The sequence below is a fragment of the Notolabrus celidotus genome, chromosome 5 (assembly GCF_009762535.1).
Source record: "Notolabrus celidotus isolate fNotCel1 chromosome 5, fNotCel1.pri, whole genome shotgun sequence".
NCBI lineage: Eukaryota > Metazoa > Chordata > Actinopteri > Labriformes > Labridae > Notolabrus > Notolabrus celidotus.
Genome location: NC_048276.1, coordinates 23,466,614 through 23,483,401, shown reverse-complemented (window position 1 = coordinate 23,483,401; position 16,788 = coordinate 23,466,614). Strand labels below are relative to the sequence as shown.

The 16,788-nt window shown below is 39.8% G+C and overlaps 1 protein-coding gene across 2 annotated transcripts in view; it reads left to right on the top strand.

Annotated features, from left to right (window-relative positions):
* The window catches only part of wscd1b (WSC domain containing 1b), a 99,616-nt gene that overhangs the window by 6,621 nt on the left and 76,207 nt on the right, over positions 1 to 16,788 (top strand). The window lies entirely within an intron of this gene.

Below are 16,788 nucleotides of genomic sequence, written 5' to 3'. Positions count from 1 at the left end.
GGAAAATGATTCCAACATGGCTGTGTGCGACCTGACCCGATTAACAAAACACATCCCCATTCATTGAAAGTTGAGTGCACGCTGTGCTGGAAAAACAGCGACACTGCAACTTTTTTCACATCTTTTCTCCTTTACTTCATAATCATGCATTCACAGAAAACGGGGGTATATTGTCTAGTTTTATGGTACATTAACCTTGTAGAGTGCTCTTTTGATTCAAAGAGTCTTATATTTATATTTAAGTTATAGTGTGACCAGTGGAGTCGGGCAGAGAGCTTGGGGGTCTGTGCCTCACAACTTTCTCTGCAGGCTGAGAGCTCAATTACCGTACTCTAGCTCAGTTGTTTTCAAAGTGGGGTCCTTGGACCCCTGGCAGTCCGCGAACCATAGCATGGGGGTCCGTGAAATAATTTGAATAAATTTCTAATAAATAATAAAACTGTGCTGTGTCATTACAAAACAGCATATACACCATTGTTATGATACCATTTGGTGGCTCGCAGGGATATGTAAGTCTTGTTACTGTTAATTTTCTGAAAGCGTTTAAGATCAATTACTTGAAAAGTATAAATGCTGTCATGTTGAGTCCACAAGGAATGAAATGACCCTCTGTTTTAAAGTATACAAGTGGTATTTACTTGATTCAAATTGAAGTGTTATCTGTTTATCACTATGGTCTGAAGTATTTACATTGATACGTTTTACAATACAAATAGTTCCAAGGGCATCTAAGAGTGCAAATGGTAGTAAGCATGTGCTTTAGTGATGGGAAGTTCGGCTCTTTTCAGAGAGCCGGCTCTTTTAACTTGGCTCCCAAAGAAGAGCCGGCTCTTTCGACTCCCGAGCGGCTCCTTATTTAGGATCTTTTGTAGCCGTATATTTTACCTTAACTTTGAAAAAACTAATGGTTTGTGTTGAAAACCCTTTTACGTACAGTGTTTTTATGAGAAGGCTTATAATTGACCAATTTGGTGCATTTATTCTGTTACAAAACCATAGGATTAGGGTTAGGGTTAGGGTTGTGATTAGTGTTAGGGTTAGGGTTGTGATTAGGGTTAGGGTTAGGGTTAGGATTAGGGTTAGGGTTAGGGTTAGGGTTTATGAAGTTATGTATTGTGGACATCCCCAAATTCTCTGCAAATGTATGTGATTCCGATCTTCACTTCTTAGAGACTCAGTCTCTGAAATGCCTTTGCCTTTGGAAAACTTTGATTAGCTTTCTAAACAGGATCATTTTGGCTTGTTAACAATATCTTTTTTATGATATCATTCTAGAACATGAATTCTTCAGAGGTGTTTAACCTTAGTTTCAGATTGGCAGTAACCTTTTCTCCACATCAGGTTTTTTTTTCTGCATCGACTCAACGCTTAGTGCAGCAGCTCTGATTGCACTGAGCAGTGTGACAGCGTGTTATCACAGGAGGTCGAGCTACATAATTAGAACAAGTGTGGAGGCTGAGTGAGTCTTAACAAGCTCATGTTGTAAATTATAAAGAAAGTTAGTCACAGACTTGACACTGGAGGTTTTTAAGGGATAGCCTGTTAAATCAGTTAAATACTCATAAATCTTTTCAGCACCAGCATTAATTAATGCGTTTTGTAAATGACTCATCATCTTTACTGTTCAACTTTCATCTCTTTTATTTGTGAGATTTGAAGATGATTTAGGATGTGAAGAGTTTGATTTTGTTACTTTAGAAATGTAAAATGTCAAATGTGTTAGAGCCAATAGCTCACTGAGTGAACTGACTTATATTTAAGATTTGTATTGAGCTCCAGAGTAAATATTTTTCAGATGTAGAAACATTGAAAAGACAAACTTGTTTTCACCAATTATATGTCGATGATTTCAGCAAGTAACCTGTCTGTCACAAGATTAATCACAGATTCACACATATTATTTGTGATTTCAAGTTGCATGTTGTTTTTAGATCGCATAATGTATTACAGGGCATCACAGTCAGAAATTAAGAACTCAGGGAGTATCACGACTGTGCATTGCAGCCATCATTGACCACTGAGCTCTTACAGACAAAACCATCTGTAAGGTATCAATCAGCCATGTCAGCATTCAGGGACCCTTTACCTCTGTTGTCAGAGCTTCACAGATGAAATATCAGCACATGAGCATTCTTCTATTTCTCCTTCTGTGGGGCAGTTTAAATTGCTCCCTTTGAGGGCGTCTCTGAACATTCTTATTAATTCACACAGCATGTGAAGCATGAAGCCTTGCATCTGATTTATGTATGAAAAATAAAGTGCCCTAAAATGATGTCTTTGAGTAGTTGGGATTGTAAAATAACTTTGGAGAAATATTAGCTATCCTGTTCTCCTTTCACCCAAAAATGAAAAGTTATCAAATCATAAAACAAAAATATGTTTTCTGAATGTTGATGTTGTAGTGGTTTTTCAGCCTGTTGAAGAAATGTTTAAATAATGCTTTGGATGTTCAGATTATAGAGTGCATAAATCATGGATGTAGAGAAAATATTCAGACCAAAACTGTATTTTGATCCAGGCTGTAAACCTGTTCATTTTTGCTGAAAATATCGTCTTTTAGATTTGATTAGGTGCAGCCAGCCTCAAGCAGACACTTGAGAAACTCAAGGAAGTTGACACTTCCACAATGGCTTCAAAATTTAAGACTGGTTGTCGCTTGTACCAGACCTGACTTAAAGGTTACATATTATGCAAAATCGACTTTTTAATGCTTCTCTACCTGAAATATGTGTCCCTGGCATGTCTACATACCCTTCGAAAATGAAAAAAATCCATTCTGCCCCTGTTCTGATTTCTACACCTTTCTGTAAATGTGTGTGAAACGAGCCGTTTCAGTTTTCAGTGTTTTTCATACGTCACAACGACATTCAGTCTGTAACAGAAGTCAGAGCTTGGAGCTTGTTCAGTCCATAGACTGTATAAAACACAACTCAACCCCTCCTCCGTTTCTCATTCCCTGCACACGTGTGCTAACAAGGAGCTTATGAGGGAGGCATGCTAGTTGTAGGCTGTCTTAATAAACACAAAGGTCGGTTTTACTCCCCACGTCTGCAGATTTGAAGATTTAGTGGATCCTTTTTATTTTTCATGGAAAAGTGCTAGCGCTAGTTAGCGCAGCCACATAGCTACATGTTCGTAGCTGTGTACCAAGACACACGTCGACATACTGACAAATAAAACAACAAGAAACACAAAATCTGTGACCAATCGTTCAGAAAGGTCCTGCTGCAGGCGCCTCTCCGGTCAGATTCTGGATCAAATTCAGAGGGTTGAAGTGACGCGGGTCTGTGAGCAGCCATGTCTATGCATCCAACATGTAAACATTAGATCAACGTGCTGGACAGCCGAGGCCACATCCACTTCCTGAGGGGGCGTGGTCAGAGAGCTCATTCTCATTTAAAGGCACAGACAGAAAACAGCCTGTTCTGAGCAGGGCTGAAAAGGAGGGGTTTACAGGCATGCCAAAATCTGATTTCAAAGTGTTTTTTGAGCAATTAACTATAAAGACATTTTTTGGGGACCTCTTAGACCAATATATGTTGATGAAAAAGAGCATAATATGTCACCTTTAACCTTGTTTTCAACCTGGTTGACCATTGATCCCACTGCTCCAGCTAGTACTGAAGTTACCTTGTTACACTGTCTTCATTTCCTCTCACTATTGAAATACACAGAGACGTGTTATTCTGCTGATTTTTTTGAGCAAACCTGACAGCCTAATGTCATTGAAGTCCTCTTGCTTTCTCTACACCAACATGTCGATTAGTAAATGTGATGTGTGGCGTTTAGGGGGAGCAAAATGTTGTTTTATATACAGTATATATATATTTTGGGGCATTTTTGCCTTTATTGATAGGACAGCGGAAGAGAGACAGGAAATGTTGGGAGTAGCGAGCAGGGGAAAATACTGTACATGCAGCAAAGGGTTGTGACAGGAGTCGAACCAGCGACTGCTGCTATGAGGACTGCAGTCTCTGTACACTAGGCGTGCTTAAAGCTGGGGTTGGTAGTCACAGAAAACTAGCATGAATTTGAATGTAGCATTTCCTCATGACTCCGTCTAACCCCTCCCCTCCTCACCTCGGAGCTCCTCCAAAACGACGCCCCCCCGCTCACATACACGAGCGCCGCTGATTTGCGACCATATGATTGTGACTGATTATAAAAAACAGTCCTCACCAAAACATTATCATAGTGAAAGTTAAAAACACAAACAAACATGGCTGCTGTTAGTACTCACAACTGTCATGCTAGCATTATCCAGTTGTACCGGTGACACGATATCAGGAGAAAAGTTATAACACATGTAATACTGTAACAGCTCTACTGTTTGTTAAACGTGTTCAGTGTAGATGTTCTTAATTCCTACAGTGTTGACAGTCAGTGAAGGCAACAGGAGAGGTGTAGAGTGTGCGAGCCGGAGAGAGGAGAGACAAGAGGAGAAGTTTTTCATTCATTCAAACATTGTTGCTTTGTTGGTTGGTGTGTTCATGGCCGACAGTGACCAGTTATTAAAGATCAACGTGTTCACGAATCGGCTCGTCATCCCTACAGCGTCCGGACGGATGCTACAGTACATCTACATTTTCTGTAGGACTTACTGAATGTCATTAATTCTTTTGCTTGTCAGAGCCCCGTGGTGAGAGCTTTTTAGACTCTGATCCGGACTACAGTCCTGCGCAAAGTACCTCATCGGGTCAGAGGGGACAGGACCGAGGTTGAGCGAGAGGGGCAGTCAGTAGAGTCAGGGGAAGCAGAGGCAGGGGACGGGGAGTGCACGCTGGGGAAATGTACGCACAGGAGGCGGGCAGAACGGCAGGACAGGATTTGATTGGTTTAAAATTTTTGGACCGAAAAACGGTGATTGGTTGGTGTTTTCCCAGGTTTACTCCGGCTGTAGATAGCAGCTTCTTTTTCACTCTTTTTTTAGGAACACATCATGTATTGATTGCCATCAGGACATAAAGATCATTTTAACCAGTATGATAAAAAGTGTATCTAAATCTGACTACCAACCCCAGCTTTAAACTACCAGCACAAATATAGTAGTTATTTCAATTGGCATTTTTTCCCCACATTTTTGCCATTGATATCTTTCTCTGCTGGACAGCTGAATGTGAAACCAGTGCAAAGCCGATAGATAGATACTGCCTATTGTGTACTCATTGGCTCCCTTTGGGATAAGCAGTTTGTTTTACTGTGATTGCACGGCTCTGGTTGGTGGGTTCACTAACCTAATGTTACACTGCAGTAGTTTTTATACAGAACCTATTCACTCAGCTGAGCATCTGTTTGCTATGCTGGCTTTAGGTTCAACAAATTTTGTCATCCCTGTTAAACTTTGACTGCTCCTCTCCTGTCTGTCGGTGTCTCTGCAAATGCATTAAGATAATGAGCAGCTGGTGGTCTTACTTTGTATGGTGGTAAGGAATTACTGCGGTGCCTGCAAAGAAAGACATTTATCACAAATACAGTACATGTGCTGTTTCCTTGCACCTTTTTCATGTAGACATTCCCTCCAGCAGCATTTCTGTGGGGATTGTTTGACTTTGTGTTTGAATTAAAAGTGACCAATTAGAGCAGCAACATTAACAAGATTAATTTGTTGTTCTCGATCCAGGAACCAAATCAAAATGGCAGAGAAAAAAAGACCAAGCAGCATTCATCCGTATAATTAAAGCCATTGATCACATGGTGCAAAAATATCTGTGATTGATTTCTTGCAGGAAGAAATGGAGGGTGTTGCTTAGAGACAGGACGGTTAATTAACGGCAGGCACAAACACACAAAGGTTGTTTTCTGTGTGCAGAATAATGCAAGAGGAGAAGGAGGGAGATTTTCTGAATGTTTCCTGCATTCTCACTGATGAACAGGAGGGGATTATCCATTGCAGGAGTGTTAGGGGTTATCTTTTTACATCAGTTAAAGTCAAACAAGAAGAACAAAATGGTCAGACTCATTTTCAGAGTCTTTGTTTGCACAGAAATGACTGTTGTGTCTAGAAAACGACAGCTATGAGCATCTCTTTGTGTCTTGTATGAAGCTTGTGTTTCCTATTTTCCGATAAACAGCGGGTAGATATTTAAAAAGTATCAGTGTTTGTCATCCATACAAAGCTAGCTTTTCATTGACTCTCACAAAGCTCTTATTGATTCTTCACAGACGTGTTTTCTCGTCTTTTATCACCATGTGCTTGTCAAATGAATTTACTGTGGAGCTTTATTGGAGGCTTCAGTTTCTCACAACATAGAGAGTGTATCAGACACAATCACCACAGGTTACACTTATTATATAGACGTGGATTTCTTACTTGTCCTCCATTCTTATTGAGAGATGGTGGAGCAACAGCATTTGTGGACCTTTTGAAATTAAGCTATATTTACAGACCAGGGAGGAGAAATGGCAGCTGTCAGACACCCTGGATGAGGTTATATGTCAAATTCACACAGCGCATATATGGAAGAAATACAATATTAATAAACTCTCCATCCAATATAACCAGATGTGTTCTATTAAAAACCTCCTGGGATCTTTGGAGGATATTTACGAGTGAGTGAGGACATTAAAACGAAATAGACTTTGTGTGCAGACATGGCTCTGCTCTGCACTGCCTGCATCTATACTTACCCTGATGAGACGGCTCAGACACACAGATGACTGTGGGCCAATGGAGATTGCTGTCTGAGAGCATATCCATTAGTTGACATTTACTTCAGCCGAACAATAACCCTCATTAGAAGATGGGTTTGCTCTCTTTTGTTACAGGATGTACTGATTCTTATCACATAAAAAGAGCACATGCAGGGAACTTAGCTTGCAGCTAATCTACTTAATTTAATGCTAATGCACGTAATGAGCAATGCACTTATGCTTCCACTGGCACAGAGCAACAGACATGGACAACTTTCATAAGAGTAGTGATAGGGTTTTCTTTAGGGTTTTGCCGACAAAATGTAAGCATGATTCAAAGTCATGAACTGTATATAAAGAGTGTCATGACCAAACCTATTGTTGAATAATAAGCTAATACAGAAGTGCAACTAACTGCAATTCCTCAAGTGTCCACTTGAGGCTTGTCAAAATTAAACATGTTAAACATTATACATTTACAGCCTGGTAGTTGCCTTAAAACCCGGGGGGACTGAGTCTTTGCAGCAGCTGCCCCTGCTGGCCTGCCACTCCAATTAAGATTGGCTCTCACTGTTGAGTGTTTTAAATCTTTGTTGAAGAAACATCTCTTCTCTTTGGCCTTCTCCTCGTGAAGAAGACAGTAATATCCTGATATGTTGTGTTGTTTATTGTTGTCTTCATGTACTTTTTACTTTTTACCATGTAAAGCACTTTGGCCAAAACTGTTTGTTTTTAAATGTGCTATATAAATGAAGTTGACTTGACTTGGTTTAAAGAACGGTTTCAGCCTAAATAGGGTTCTCTCTATTAGTACAAACAGGTCATTTAAAAAAAATAATGCATAGATATTATTAAGGATAAGAGTTATACATAAATTAACACAATAAGAGGCATGGCTGAGTTACTGCCCTGGTGCATTTTTTTTGTTTGCAAGGATGCTTAAGGCTAGCCTAAGCTCCACCTCTTTTCCTGTTTCATAGTTGGTTGAAAGTTAGGAGTCCGCATTTACTGAGACGATTTCTATAACCTTGCTCAAAGGCCATGACAAATACAGAAAAAAACCTGAGAGTTAACTGCCAAATATATTATTTGTTATGAAAATAATAAACAACCAAAGACTTAAATTCAAATATGGAGTGTCAACCAGTAAAGTCAATGATGAAAGTGTGGCATGTGTGACAGAATGAAGTGTGGGGTGTTGTGAAGCAAAGCAAACAGACAAAGATGTGCAGATGATTAGCATAAGGAATCTTAATCATTCAATATCTGCAGATTAAAAAGGGAGATGCAGGGACAGGCTGGTCGAGCTCATCACAAGAGTTGATGTCATTGTGAAGTCATCTTCAAGATGTGCAATGCAGCCAGAGGTGAGGATGTGGTGACAAGTAGAGCTTAGTTATCAGTGAGTACTAGTGTTCACTGTCAAGGTGCATCCTGTCAGGGTGACGATATAACTAAAGGTGGGCTAACTGTATAAGGTGGATGTGTTCACTGTGATGCCATCAGTTGGTTTGGAAAATGGAGCGCCGCCTGCAAGCTGGTTCAGACCATAGACTGTATAAAATATGGACGTAGTATCCGTGACGTCACCCATCTGTTCCCGAGAGCTGTTTTGAAGCAAATCGACGGCGCAGCCATATTGGAAATGTGGAACTCAACCAGGCAGAGTGTGACGTAGTGTGAGCCTCTTAGCCAATGGCTGTGTGTTCCCGACCGGGAGTCACGTCAGTCATGTCCTTATTTGGGCAAAACTCGTAATCTTAATATCTTCTGAACCGCCATGTTAGAAAAAAAATCACCCCCCGTACAGTGTTTGCCATTAGAGAGATTAGCTTCATAGGGCCAAGCCGTTTTTTGAACCAGGCTGTAAACATGTTTATTAATGCTGCAAGTATTGTCTTTTTCCCATTCATATCAATGTGGTTTCCGGTGTTTCTGCAGCCAGCCTCAAGCGGATTTTCGATTTATTGCAGTTTATAACACTTCCACATGGGCTTCATCGTTTGAGACCGGAGGTTGCCGCTTGGTTCATACAGACAACTCGAGCTGCGCTCATTCATACTGACACATCATCATCCTCCCTATCAGCTGATCTCAACATCCTCATTTGGCGATCTATTCAAGCTGCAAGTCTCCCTGTCTCTGCCTCTGCTTTGCAAGTGCTCCTGCTGTCCTGCTCAGTGCTGTGTGCAAACTTCATACCCACCTCCTCCCCGGCATCCACCTGCGGGCTCCGAGGGGGTTAGTCCTATATCATTACTCCTAAATGTCTGCATTTAAATAATCTACGAGGAGTAATGAGGTTCAGAGCCCATACTCAAAACACAATACTGTATGCTGCAATAAACTTTATCTTAATTAAACGTGAGTTGTCTGACTGAACTCAGGTTTTTAAGTCTCTGAAGAGTACAACATTTTAAATAGTGGCCAAGTTTGGACGTGACGAGTTGGAGAGGAGTGAAGAGTTAGTAAATACAAAGTTATAAAGTTTACTGTAGAGATAGCTTGTTTAGAAGGTGCATATGCAATATGATAGCTAGGATATAATTTTGAATGCTTATTTTGATAAGTGATTAGCGTTGCTTTTGTTGTTGATGATTCATCTTTGTGATTATGGAGTTTTGACCAATCAAGATCAAGTATTTTAAAAAGCCTGGAAATAAGGGAGAAGCTGAGTAATAATGCTCCTTAAGCTGGTTGTTACCTGTTGTTAAATGTTGCATTTCAGAAACTTTAAACAAGAAAAATGCCTTTATCTATTTTTAAAGGCTAACTGTGCAGAGTCCATTTTAAGATTCTTTTATTTGTTTTTAAATCTTTAAATGGTCTGGCCCTGCCTTACCTCTCTGGGCTCCTTCACCCCTACGATCCTGCTCAGTGCCTCAGGTCAGCTGATCTGCTGCTCCTGGAGGTACCAAGGTCAAAAAGGAAGCTCAGAGGAGATAGAGCTTTTTCTGTTGCTGCTCCTAAATTATGGAATGAGCTTCCAAACCACATTAGACAAGCCTCCTCACTGTCCATTTTTAAAACTTGTCAAAAAAAAAAAAAATTTATTCCTTGGCTTTCAACCCTGCATGAGACTCTGGTCCTGTTTTAGTGTTTTATGGTTTGTTTTTATTTATTTTTCTATTGTTTTATTATCCTGTGTTTTAATTGTTTTATGCCTGCGTTGTTTGCCTATTTATGTACAGCACTCTGTTCCGGCTGTGGTCGTTTTAAAGTGCTTTATAAATAAAGTTGAGTTGAGTAAGGTAGACACACCTATGCATCCCTATCTTTATCATCTAGTTTACTCTGGTGACCTTAATTAATAAAAAGAATACTATGCTGTATTGAAAAATACTTGAAACAACTAGAAGAGTCACGCTTAGGTGGCCATCAGAAAAAATGTACGCTCAAGGCAGAGCCAAATTTTTTCACTTTTATAGAGGCTATGTGGATGACTTGCATTCAGTGTTGGTCCAAGCTATAAAATTCTGTAACTGAATATGAGTCATGTTTCTATCTCTTTGTTCGATTTTTCAAATAAATGTCATATATCTGTCTCTATCTTGGCCGTTTGACTCGGATCAATTCAATCCATACTATTCACGGAGGCTGTGACACGGACTGATTGTGTTTATTAGTTTAAAAAGCTCTGGTGCACAGGTGTTTGTTAGTTTAATATCCATGATTTCATCTCAATAAATAAGAAAACAGCTGAGCCTGCTGTGCTGTCTCTTAACTAGTCTGGATAAAATTAATGGCTGAAGCACTAGTGCTGCAACTGACAATTACTTTTATCATCAAATCATTGAACATAACTCTACATAACCCTGCTCAGTTCACACTGAAATGTTGTAGAAAGAAGAGGAAAACCTCTTACAGAAAACACTTCCTTCATGTGAAATGCTTAAATCATTTATTCTAAAAACAGACATATATGACTCTGTTGGACACAGATTATTAATGAATCATTAGATGGTTGCAGCTCTGAACATCATTAATACAAAAATTAAGGTTGACAACACATAAATGATTAGCTCATTGTTGTGTCATTAAATTGTAAGAAATGTATTTATACCACAGATTTTATTTGTTATCCATAAACAGCATGATGTTGATTTTTCTCCTTGTGTCTTTGTGACAGAAATCAGAAACACACGACTCAAGGCTGTTTGTCATATTTCTGTAAACACTGCTAACTGACAAATCTGACAACAAATCCATTACAATAATTAACATGTTTTTCTAGCTCACAGAAAATGATCTTGAAATTGTACGACTGCCAGATGCACAGATCCGCTCTGTGAAATTTGTTGGCTGCAGTTGAGAAAAGGTTATGAAGTGTATTGGAAACAAATGCAAATTGTTTCCTGTTTTCTGTGCACGGAAAGTAGAAAATGATCAAGAAACTTAAACCCCTGATGCTCTCTGAGCTTAATCTTTGAAATACCCATCATTAAAAACAAAACAGATGAATCTGTCTCTTTATAAATCAGGCCTGGGGTTGTGAGAACAGTCTGACCTCGCACACAGACAGTTGAATCATCAGAAAACAATAGAAATCATTATTTGATGTGTTTATGGAGCTAATGACTCAGCATGCTGTGTGAGCTATGAGATGAATAGAGATTGCTGGTGAATACTTTCATCTGTCATTGAGACACTTTGGATGTTTTATCTTCATGAAAGCTCTGAAGGGCGGCTGATTTTAAGGACAATGGCGGAACAACACAGTTGATGTTAGAAGTGAAAAACAGACGCCTGTAGCTTCATGCTTTGAAAATACTTCTGGATGTAAGTTTATGATTGCCATGGAGTTATTACATCCTACAAGTCTGTGTAAAGTGAAGAAAATTTGTATACTGAAGTTGTGATACAAAGGACAAATGTATTTTTGACCACCCAGGCAAATTTCAATGATAAAAAATGACCAAGTATATAAAATTTGGTTTCAAAACCATGACAAAAGTAGCAGTGATCTCTGCTCTAGGATGCTGCAGGCGTGTCAGCTGAGTGCGTGAAAGCCACACCCATCAGTGGCTCTCATGTGTCAATCATCTCTCAAGTTTAGCCTGAAAGATGGACGATGGACTGACCCTGGACTGTTTCCCATTCAATCACGAGAAGTGTAGAAACTGTTTCAAATTTAAATCTCTATTGTTATATATGTACTGTATTATCACATCCCTGCACTTTGGCTATTTGTCCACGGCGGTAGCTGCACTCTGCTTGCTTAGTGCCTTACATTTCAAAGCACAAGAAAAGCAGATGTGAAAATAATAGAAACATTTTGATTTCACCTTGAGTGGGACTTTTTTCCATCCATTTAAACATTATCTTTACCACTTATCCCATTCGAGGTCATGCATCCTATCCCAGCTGTCATTGGGCACAGGTCACCAGCCTATCACAGGCTGACTTGTAGAGACAAACAACCATTCACGTACATACTCCCACCTATATATTTGTATTCTGCAAATTCAGAGTCACCAAACAACCTGGTGAGTATGTTTTTGGACTGTGGAATGAAACCGGAGACCCCGAAGAGAACCAATGCATGCAAGCAGTATACATGCAAACTCCACATAGAAAAGCACCTGCCCACATAGGGATTCAAAACACTCGAACAGCTTAACCACTGCACCGACATGCAGCCGGATTAATTTTTTGTTTTCACAAATTGGAAGCACCACCTGTTTTATCTGCATAGCAAGTGCAGGCTAAAGAATGTCAATTTCTATAGTTGCACAATATCCTTTGTCGTGAAACTGGGAACCAGAGGAGAAGCTAGGCGGGTCTGCAGGCTTAGAGCCAAAAATACAACTGAACTTGAATGTGAGTGATTGTGACAGCGACACTGACATGTCGTTTACTGTTGACACAAGAGGACACTTTTATGAACTGGAGTTTACTGAGGAAGAATGAGAAATAAAGGCGAGAGAGGAAAAACTTTAGTGCGAACTGCGGAGCATAAAAGATCCCCACTGGACACTCAGGGTGGATCATAGCTAATGGGTTACTAAATATGTTGTTCTGATTTTAGATCTGGTCAAACATTCCCTTCCTTTTAATAGTTACTCATACATCAATAAAACATTAAATCTATTGTCAGATTTAGGCTAAAATGTCCAACCTTTTAAAAAACTTTACAAAACATTACATCAGAAATTGAAAGGATGTAGAAGAAATGGTCGCTTTGTAAATTGTGTGTGTGGGAAATGAAACACTGTGCATGTACTCTTTCAAATAGAGATCCTTGTACACCTTAAAGTTTGGTTTGATATGACTTACTTTTTCCAGTCTAACAATACAGAGCAGGACTCAAAGCTTTTTTTTTTTCCTGTACAAGAGGAACATCAGTAAATTCATTCTGTCTGATCTCATCTCTTTGTTTTATGGAGAAATGTTCAGCGACAGTCTTTCTTTCCCTTTTGTTCCACGTTGTTGCAGAACGCCATTACAGAAAAAGCTGAGGCCACTTCATAGAAAAAGCTCCAGGAGTGTTTGCATCCCCATGGATTGTAGTCACTTAGCTCACCATTTATCACTTCAGAAATTAGCCTGGCCTGCTGTCATTACATTGAACTCCTGAAAGGTAATCAATCTGTAGACGATGCCTGAGGAGAAGGAGAGCTGAGTGATTGATGCAGAAATGAAACAAGACATTACAGAAAGGTGGAACTGGAGGAAAGCAAATAAACATGTGAGCCAGAGACGGTTTTTGTGTGGGAGGCTGGAAGGCAAGACAAGGGCTGAATGTACTGGTTCATAGTGTGGAAGAAACGTTATATTTCTCATCTACAGATCATACTTAAGAACAAAGAGATTACAGTGCATATAGAGCGTGGCTGTCATGAAGGGCAGAACAGACGGCAGAATGATACTGTGATCTGGCTCAAACATTTGTGCATACGGTCTGGGCGATTCCTTCTCCAAACCGCTCCGCTGAGACCACAGACTCATCTTAGAAGCTGGTAGGAGGAACTGAAGCTTCAGCAGCCTGATGTTGCATTCACTGCCATCTCCACAAGACAGGAATTATCAGTGTTGATGTAGGCGAGCAAGGAAATAAATGTCAAAACAAGTAAGGGTTTTGTATGGAAGCAGTAATGTTTCATAAAGCCTCAGAAGTGGGTGGTCATTGAGTGACGTTTCTATGCTAAAAAACTGTTGAGCAGCCACACTCTCCATTATGCATCACGAGCAGTCAACCTCCAAATTGCCTGCCCCCAGGACCTTCTGTTAGCACAGGCAAGGAGGCTTTGCTTCCCCACATCAAAACATCAATAACTGTACACTGGAAAAATTACATCCTGGAAAGAATGACCCTGAAAATGAAAAGAAAACGACACATATATGTTCATTGAACCAGTGTTTTTGTGTGGCCTCTGTTTATTCGTTCTGCTCATACAATGCTCTTTTTTTTGTAATGGTAGGATTTAACCAGAGATTTGCATGATTCAAAGTTAAAAAGCTAAAATAAAAATCCTTTCATACGTATGCAGCCACTCAGGTCAGTCAGTCTAAATTGCTGCAATAAATCCTCTCTCTATGAAAGACCACCTCCACAAATGCTAACTCACTCTGATTCAATAGAATCTCAGTCATGTCAGCATATGGTCATGAAACGTGATCGCTAGAAGCGCGATCGCTAGAAGCATGATCTTTTAATAACCTATACCTCACCATAATGTGATGGATTCAGAATTCAAAACTCCTGAAAACTTTCTTACATTTTCAGGATGGTCAGGAATGGTGATGTTGTTTATATCATTTATATCACTGGTGCAAACCCTGTAGAATGATGAGCAACAGGATGAATAAAAACATCTAATTTGAAAGATGAGAATTATTTTCAAGGAGTGATCTGTGAAAGAGGTTAAAGTGTGTCTTTGTACATCACTGATCTGATGCGGATGTGGACTTAGAATTGAGCATTGACTGCATTCAGTCTCAGAGGTTGGAGAGGGGGAGGACTCATTCATTCATTCATAAAGAGTGTTTTATTGTGTTATTATTTTTTTTTTGTATAAGCCCCTGATAATGAATTCAGTTGCAGCTGCCACATGCTTGCATGCTTGTTCATGTGCCATCTTGTTCATTAACAGTTCCTGCCTAGATGCTTAAGGAGACGCCACAGTTTGAGAGTTTTGTTGTCAAAAGATTTTAAAGTAAATATAAACAAGAGTAGAGAAACATATTCAATATGTAAAAGTACCGTTGAGGAGAAGGCCTGGAACAGAATTTAACTTTAAAAGACATCTGTCTGGGATGCACCCAGAAAAGTGAGATGTTAAGTTTGCCTACTTTGACCATTGATTCAGTTTCTGTTAACAAGTTAACCTTATTGTTAGCAACTACAGCGACTCAACCACTGAGTCCAATATGTTTGGTTTTCTAAAATCCTGATTAATGGCGGTTGGGCTGCAGGTATTTTTGAGTTAATTACACGCCTGCAGTGAATCCTACTTTGAATCAATGAGTGTGCCTCCAAATTTAGACAGCTGCTGTGTGCATTTAGACCCGACACACAGCACAGGTACTTCATTGATAATTTAAATCTCCAGACACGCAGACACAACTTTGAAATACTAAAATCATGTGGTAAAACTCTACCAATAAACTTTAAGGGTAATAAGGAAGACTCTACTCAGTCCACTTCGCTAATGGGAACTCAACCCAGATTCAACAAGTATTCTTCTTTAGTGACTTGGACTTGTCACCAGTTCTCACCAGTTTGAAATCACGGAAATGAGGTCTCCTGTTTGTTTAATGTGGTTTTGACAAAGATGGAGTTCATCCTGTTAGATGCATCAGACACACAACACTTATGTTGATGTGTGACACTGTGCTTACGGGCAGGGGCTCCGCCAGGGATTTGGGGCCCCATGAAAAAGTATCACATTGGGCCCCATCACCAAAGGCCACAAGAACCCTGTGCAACTGCTGTAACCACATCTCCAGGATCCAATCGACCCAGTCAAAGCTTTACATAACTCTACCTTTTCAGCTGTCTTGCCTCTTGGAGTCAAATATTTACTGTATGACTGGCAAAAATGAAGGATTCCTTGCACACAAGGTGACTGATTTGCCCCTTCTTTTATAATGTTTTCATGGCTTAGCTATAGCTTTGTTTTTAGAGGCTTTTGTAATAGTACAGATATAGAGAGAAAAAACAGATTCCCACAGACCCCCTTCAATAATGCTAATTGACATGATACGTTGCTCACCTTCTTGTTCATTGGGTTGGGGGGAGACAGTGCACATGCTGACATATCAGCTGCTGAGTCTGGTAGGGAGGGCGGGGAAACCCATTTAGTATAATTAGCTAAAACGTAGTTCATGTCATTGTGGACATCAAACTAGCAAACAGGTTGACTTTAACCACTCAAAGACTATACCAACCTTTCCTGGAGAAAAACTGGGTGACATACTGTCGCCCTTTCTTCTCTCGCTCCTCTCTCTCCTTTCTTTCCCTCCTTTTCTGGGACCCAGACTTTGTCTTTCCAGACCTTTTAGCTGCCTTTAGCGCACTCTGTGCACTGTGCAACTTTTGTTGGACTGCAAGGCACAGCTGATTGGGCTGGGCTGTACCATTTCATGCCAATAGGAGGGGGCGGATTAATATGAATTTGCCCAAATAAAGTAGAGATCTCTGTCCTATTGTCTTCATAAAATGTATATCAATTTTTTATTACCTTATTCTGAATAAAATATTAATTATGTTTATTTTTTATTATTATTATTATTTTCGGGCCCCCTGTCAGTCATGGGCCCTTAGAATCATCCTAACTTTTCCCCCCTATACGGCGCCACTGCTTAAGGGCAGTCTGGACAGGTAACGGTGGCAGCACACACATCGGCTTGAAACTTTGAACCTGAAGTTGGAAACAAATTGGTATCTAACTTCCTCACAGAGTAAGAAGCATTTTGTAACTGCTGTGCCTGGAGCAGATGACAGTGAAGAAATTCTTAAATGAAAAACCTCATAATCAAGGCAGTCTAAAGCCTGAGCTTGTGAAGCCTAAGGATTATATTTACTTATGTTCACATTATTGTTTGAAGCATGTTTAATGTGAGCACCTGACACTCATTTTTTCTACTGAGGCTGGACATGGATATTTGGAGCTTTTTTTGGATTGTCATTTGTGGTTATTTTTTCCTGAATAGCGG